Source organism: Solanum stenotomum, chromosome 9 (assembly GCF_019186545.1).
Source record: "Solanum stenotomum isolate F172 chromosome 9, ASM1918654v1, whole genome shotgun sequence".
Taxonomy (NCBI): domain Eukaryota; kingdom Viridiplantae; phylum Streptophyta; class Magnoliopsida; order Solanales; family Solanaceae; genus Solanum; species Solanum stenotomum.
This window is the reverse complement of record NC_064290.1, coordinates 4,326,506-4,334,939: the sequence shown is the minus strand read 5'-3', so window position 1 is coordinate 4,334,939 and position 8,434 is coordinate 4,326,506.

Genomic DNA, 8,434 nt, shown 5'->3' with positions numbered 1-8,434 from the left:
AAATCAGGAAGAACAAAAAATTGATTAATAATTAATGTTAAACTTTTGTTTAGGCGTATAATTAGAACCACTCAAATCAATAAGTGGGATGTTTTGTTAGGCATGTGGGTGGGTCATTATTCAAGCTAAGAGCATAACTAAATTTATAATTGTTTATAAATTCCTAGTTGTCTAATAATTGGAAGACATGTGTATATTCTAATCAAAAAAATTATATAATTCAAATGAAAACTCTAATTCATTTGATGTTTGTCACCCTTTCCCTCCTCATTCCTTCATTGTTTAGTTGCAATGGTTGTGGACGCATGTAATTTCTCTATGGGAAATTAGCTAGAAATGTTGAAGTAGGTTATGACTTATAAACAGAAAGATAAGGTGTTAGCTAGGGGTGTTTACGGGTCGGTTTGGATCGATTATTGGTCAAAATCAAAATCAAATCAATTTAATCGATTTTAAAATTATCAAAACCAAATATAATATATATTTATCGGTTTGGTGGTTATCGGTTTCGGTTTGGTTTGGATCGATTATTAGGTTATTAACCATACACAAAAATAAAAGAAACAATTCATTCAAAATGTGAAAAAAATGACAGCAATCCATTCAAAACGGAAAATAATTAGAATGACTTAAATTACCAAACTTTCGATCACTGAATTTACTATCAATAAATCTTTAAAATTCACTGTATTGGCCTAGAAGGAAGAGACAATAACATTTTTAGTCCCACAAAGAGTTGTCCTAGACACTCATATACATGAAATTAATAAGATAAATGTTTTCACCTTGGGNGTTTATAAATTCCTAGTTGTCTAATAATTGGAAGACATGTGTATATTCTAATCAAAAAAATTATATAATTCAAATGAAAACTCTAGTTCATTTGCTGTTTGTCACCCTTTCCCTCCTCATTCCTTCATTGTTTAGTTGCAATGGTTGTGGACGCATGTAATTTCTCTATGGGAAATTAGCTAGAAATGTTGAAGTAGGTTATGACTTATAAACAGAAAGATAAGGTGTTAGCTAGGGGTGTTTACGGGTCGGTTTGGATCAATTATTGGTCAAAATCAAAACCAAATTCATTTAATCGATTTTAAAATTATCAAAACTAAATATAATATACATTTATCGGTTTGGTGGTTATCGGTTTCGGTTTGGTTTGGATCGATTATTAGGTTATTAACCATACACAAAAATAAAAGAAACAATTCATTCAAAATGTGAAAAAAGTGACAGCAATCCATTCAAAACGGAAAATAGTTAGAATGACTTAAATTACCAAACTTTCGATCACTGAATTTACTATCAATAAATCTTTAAAATTCACTATATTGGCCTAGAAGGAAGAGACAATAACATTTTTAGTCCCACAAAGAATTGTCCTAGACACTCATATACATGAAATTAATAAGATAAATGTTTTCACCTTGGGCATTTTTGCTTTCAATAAGTAAATTATAAAGAAATTTTAATGAAAACATATATAAGATCTTTAAAATTGTTTATAAAAACAATATTAAGTATGTATATTAATAAAATATATGTATATAATTCATCGGTTTGATTCGATTATTTCTTTGTTTTTTTCCAATAAAACCATAACCAAATCAAATACTATCGATTTTCAAAATCTAAAACCAAACTCAAATAAAATCGATTTTATTTTATCTGTTTGGTTTGGTTTTTCAGTTTGGATCGGTTTTTATCCAAACCGTGAACATTCTTAGTGTTAGCGGATCGATTTGACAGAACCATCATTTGCTCTATCTAATTCAAGGTGTGCTCCTTTCGATCCTGCGAGAACATAATTGAACATGTGCACTACTCAAATTGATAGTAGAAGCCCCCAAAGCAGGCTTGGGAGTACGTGCAAGCCAAATGACGTAGATACACAAGAGTACTTCATATATATGAAAAAATCCATGTTTTGCGTTTATTCATTTTGTTGTAAGCAATATTGTATGATAGTCTTCAAAGTCAACTTGTTGTTTTCTAGAAGAAAATGGACGTTGATTTAAATTAATCCTAAAAGTTATTTCATAAAATGAGAGTTCTTCAAGATTATATAAAGAGATCATTCTATTTCACAGGAGTCGATTTGAAAACTCAACACCCATATACACTCTGTCAATTAAATTATGAATAATATAATATGAGAATCTAATATCAAATAAATCTAGAATTGAGATAAATATAATTTTGATATCATAATTAAAAATTGAATATTATTTGATCTAACTCAATCTAAAATTTAGATCATGAATAAAATTATTGAAGACGATATAAAGATAAACGCCGACCAGGCAACTCAAACACTTCCTCACCACATCAATATTCAATTGGTATATCTACACATTCATTGGGATTTTAATATTATGGATCCATTTGTTGAATTTTGTCAGTTGTATATTTTCCTATAATTGACACTCGATATTAACTGTAATACACTGCTTCTTCTTCTTTTTTTTTTTTAAATTTAAAATTGTTATAGCCACTTCATATGAACCATAATCTTTTTAGGCAATAATGCAAGTTGCAACCATTATATAACATGATTATTTTTAACGCCTATCGACAATTTAATTAGCAGATATACCATAATATAGACATCATATTCTAGGACATTAAAGGGTCGTTTCGCAGTTGATCAGAGTTAGGTAGATATTAGTAATGTAGGAATTAGTTACATTAGTTATAAGTGAATCTATGTATTGTTTTACGCAAAAATAATACATAGATTCTCTCATAACTTTTTCATGTATTAGTTAAGCGGGTTTCTAAGTCAACCAAACTTCATATTAATTTATACATGAATAACTTATTTTCTATCTACTTATCAAACTTTCATATAAATTATACAAATAAAATACATGAATAACTTGAATCTCATCTAGCTGCCAAACGACGTCACCTCATTAGTTGGTTATAATGGATTGAGTTTTTGCTTATTTACAAACCTTTAATCTTTTTTAAGTAAAGGCATATTCAAGTACAACTTTAACTTTTAAATACTATTCTTCCATATATATTTTTTAGAAAGTTTCAACCAAATCTATGTTCAAACGCGTACCAATCAAGGGTGGGACCAACATATTGTTAAGGGTTCATCCGAACCCCCTTCGGAAAAATTATTATTATTTATATATGGTTAAAATTCCTTTTTAGATATATATAATAGATATTCAACCCCCTTCAACTAGTTCGTATGTTTACTTCTTTAGATTTTGAACTCCCTTATTGAAAATTTTGATTCCGCCATTGATACCAATAATGCATTTGCTTGGGGAAAATCTTTTTTAACTCTTGCAAATTTTTTCAATTGCTTTCTCTTTATTTTGGTTGCCTGCATGGTTGAATTTTGTTAATCAATCACATCCTCTTTATTATCCAAAAAGGTCCAAATTATTGATAACTTGCTTTCATTCATTAAAAAAAAAAGCGTAGTATTTTGTTTGCATGCTACTTTAGCATATAAACTAAAAATTAAAGCTAAGAACAAGAAGCACACACTAAAAAAATGCTAAAGAGGATTTAGGCAAAGTTTAAGGATCAATCAACCTAATTATATGACAGTCTTTTTTCTAGTTTTATTGATATTTTTCATTTTACTCGTATAAAGTAGACATGACATGACTTTTCTTTAGCTCATTAAGGACGATGTGATATTAGATATGCAAATATATAAGGTAAATGGTCAGTAGAAAATCGAGAATTTTCTCTCTTTCTTACGGGAGAGCATAATTCTAGCGTAGAGCACCTTGTCTACTACATACCTCTTCCACTTATAAATATTATTTTCATTATTATTATAAGGTAAGGATAACATATATCTTTAACTTCTCCCGACCTTACTATAAAGATCACATTGATATGTATTGTTGTTGTTTATTGTTTAATATCACTAACTTTTAGAATAGATCTTTTATGTTACTCTCTCTATCCTAGATTAATTATCATGTTTCAATTCACAAAACTAAATAAATTAAAAAAACTAATTAAATTAATTCTCGGAAAATGAAACTATTATATTAATACGGAAGGAATACACATTAATTTATTTTTGAATAATATCGTAAAGGGATTCACAACCAGCAGCTGCCATGTATTGGGGTCTGAGCTGGCAAGACAACAAGCACCCATATAACCACTCACCATAAAGTATCCATCATAGTCTAATACATGACTTATATATATATATATATATATATAATCGTATTGTTGGTATCATCTTGTAACTGTAGTAGAAGATGACTATTGGTTCTTGTAACCTACATGACCATTAGTTCTTGTAACTCTCGTGGTCATTAGTTTCTTGTTACTCATATGACCATTAGTTTCTTGTAACCTATTGATTATATGGAAGACTTCTTCACCTATAAGTATTGGTGTTTCTTCCTTTGTAAAGTATCTCAAAAAGATGAGAAGTGTGAAATAATATTGTAATGTGTAGTAGTGAAAGAGAGAGTTGAGACATAGAAAAATATTCTAAGTCTTCAACTATATTCACTCTATACAAGAGAATATTTATATGTTGAAGGAAGGTGTTCTTATGTGGAGCTGTGGACTTTTCAACTAATCCGGAGTTGTTCGAATTGTACACGTTGTTGGGCTGTTGTATCCTGGAGGGGACAAGTCAAAAGTGATACTGCTGGATCGGTGTAAATTATGCCACAGTGGGCTTGAATCTCCTTAAAGAGAACAAGATATCCGTGCCTCAGCTTATTATCCATTTTTGTCATTTTATTTTCAACTATAATATGTTGTATTTATGGTATATTACACCAATATTTTGTAATGCTATATTTAATTTATGTGGCTGGTCTATCTGTGTAAGTTTCTTCCTTGCTTTCGGAGCTGAAAAGAGCAAGTAAAATAAACGAAATGAGTTGAATGAAAAGATAGAAACTTAGCTGCCTATATAATCCTTGATATATATAAAGACTAGAATAGATGAAGATGATATAATTTCATATATGAAGAAACCAAAATACAATATTATATCAAGGATTGTATTGACTTTGAGCTTTGGGTATGGAGAAAATCCTGTTGGGAGCGCCATTTTCGAATGGGCCCTGCAGTGCGCGATCCGAATTTATTCGGAGCTCTAATGTGGGCTCTGGACACCAGATGGGAAACCAAAATAAAAAAGAAGATATAATTTCATATATGATATATTATTTTCGTTTCAATTTATGTGATACTTTTTTTTTAATCTAATTTTTTTTTAAAAAGAACTTTCTTTTTATATCTAGTTACAATTCAACATTAAAATTTTAATTTATTTTTAATAATTTAATTTATATTCACATAATTCATAAATTATTTTAGATTATAATTTTTTAAAAATTGATTTTTCATTCTTAAAACTTCATGCCCAATTAAATACTATTACTTAGTTCCTTTTAAAAGAAGGAAATTTTTATTTGCACTTCTTATTTTAAGTCCTAATTGCTTATTTGGAGTAGCATTATTCGACCTGTAATTATTAATTAGATAATAAAATAAACTATAAAAAAAATAAAACTTGATAGAGTTGAGCGAATTGAGTTATGATCCAATTAATTTCAACCCAAATTATGACTAATTTATCTATTAATTTAACTCATTTTAACCCATTTAAATTTAATTAAAATTACTCATTTAACATTTTTAGCGTGACGAATTTACTCACCATATATATTTAAAAAATGAAAGAAAATGAAAAAAGAAGAATAATATATTATCCTCAAATTTCAGTATTTCATTTGGACGTACAAAATTAGTACTATTATTCACCAGTTGCACGTTGAGACTTGAGTGACATCAATAAAATTCAATAATTATATGTTACGGCATCCCTTTAATGAAGTGGTTGTCAATTACTAAGTACTTTGTTATCAAGTCGTGGAAAATAATTTAAAATTTCTTCGGAATAAGAGATCTCAAGTTTGAATTTTTAAAAATAGATCAAATAAAATAAAAATCCAAACATAATCGGACCACAACACAAATACTAAAATATGAAGATTTATTTATCTTTAATCACAGATCTTGAGTTTGAATTCTTAAAAATAAATCGTATAACATGAGAATCTAAATATAATCGAACCACAACCTGAGTACTAAACATCGAATGAGAGATCCGAAAAAAACTTTATTAAATTTTTTAGTGTGGGATAACTAGAGTTGTCTTCTCTTTTTCACTTTTACTAAAAACATATAATTTTAAATTTGGCTTAAGTCATCTACAATCCCTTAACGTTATCCGCATAATTTACTTGGACACCTCAACTAGGACTCTTACCTATTGAACACCTAAATTGTTCAAAATATATACCTATTAAACACAAACATTGATGTGGCGAAATAAGTGTAACTCACTGCTGTTGAGCGCGTGAATGGACTTTTTTTTAATTTTTAAAAATAAATTAGTGCTTATTTTCTTGACACTTAGCATGTATTAATTAAATAACTAAAAACTCATTTAATTAAACATTTATCTCTTTATTTATAAAAGAAAATAACCCCACACCCATGTACAAGTCCTCTTCTTCTTCTTCAATCCACCATTTTAAAGACTTCAAATTCTCTGCCTTTTGTTTTGTTCTTTTTCTTTTTTTTTTTTTCATTTTTCGTTATAAACAAACTAATTGAATTTGTAAGAAGAAGGAAAATGATTGGACCATTGAAGTTAAAAAGTTAGCTGACGTTCATGCATCTCTATTTTCAATAACTTCGATCAAGCAATCATCACCGTTTATTAAACTTATTAAAAATGGTATAAAAAAATTGATATTCTTTTGATTTCTCTTCATCGTCGATTTTGAAATAATTTATCGACATCGATTATTTTCACAAAAAATTCAATAATCACAGGAAAAATAGAATACAATGAGTGACAGGGGAAGGAAACAAAGGCAAAAGATTAGGTGGGTGTATTAGGGCTGGATAGGAGATATTATCTTTTTTGTTATCGTTAAGGAATCATGGTAGAGTGACAGAGAAAAAGATGAAGAAGATAGGGCAATGGGTTAAGTGNGGGGGAGACATTTTCCTTTTTTATTCTTTTTTCAATTTAATTTTTCTAGATTATTAAAGGCTGAAAATATTTTTTATTTTTCAAAATTAAAAATTTGGACCCATGTGCCACGTGTTGCAATTCTATTCGTGATTTTTTCAAGAAAATGTGTGTGAATTACACGCACAATATTTGTAAAGCTAGTTGTCATTTTATGTTTAATAGATAAATATTCGTTAATAATAAAGTATCTAATAGATAAGAGTTCTAATTGAGGTGTCTAAATGAATTATGCGATGACTTGAGCATTTGGACAACATCAATCACATTCAACAAATCTTTTCTTACTCCCATTATCTCTTAAACAATTTTGGGTGAGTTGTCAATTTTAACATGTATAGAACACATAATATTTTATAATTTATATTTTTTAGATTTAGTACACAAAATGTAAGGTCCTCAATATTTAGGCTGTCCAAATATTAATATTTGAGTTGTCCAAATATTAATATTTTTATTAAGCGGTCGGAAACACATAAATATCCAATTCAATCAAGTAAGCCTATCTCATAATTGCAGTATTATTTATAGGACAATAATTTTGGAATTAATAATCCTAGGATCAAACACTAAAACAACTCATTTTCCCTTCTCCTAAAATCAAAATTAAATTGAAAAAAAATCTATTTATCCTACTTTGTATAGTTTAAACCTAATAAACATTTTATATTAGACTTTGTATATTCTATGTATTCACTAAATAATTTCCTTGTTATTAATTTTAATATTATAATTCATTATCGATCATCAATCATAAGAAAATTTGTTCATCGACCAAACGATCCAAAAAATTGTTTAGTTCGGAGGTTATCCCAATATAAATTTGGGATTAAATTTGTCTATATTTGATTGTGAATATTAGCTAAAACCATAAAAATATTTATACTAAATTATGCAATTATCCATCTTATATTGAAGGTGAGATTATTTGTCTTAATTAAAATCACGAGATAATCTTAGTCAGTTTTGAATCAAACAATCCTTAGATAATTTTTTTTACATAAGTCCAGGAGGACAAAAAAAGACAGTCTGGTACACTACCCTCTCGCTATATGCATGATTCGAGGAACGATTAGACCACAAATATCAATTACACGCAATCTTACCCTACATTTATGTAATAAACCGTTTGCACATCTCACGAACTCTTGATTGGAGAACAAACCTTTAATATTTCTATCGATGAAAGGTAGCATATCTAAATTAACTCGGACATCATCCATTAATGAAGATTAACTGATCTAAATCGGCTCGAACACTACCATCATTTAAAAAATAATGTCAATTTACTCAATTATTTTTGTAACTTTTTTTCTTTTATCCTTTTCCCTCCCCTTTTTAGCCTCTTTCGGTTGCCTCTACAAAAAGTAGACAATC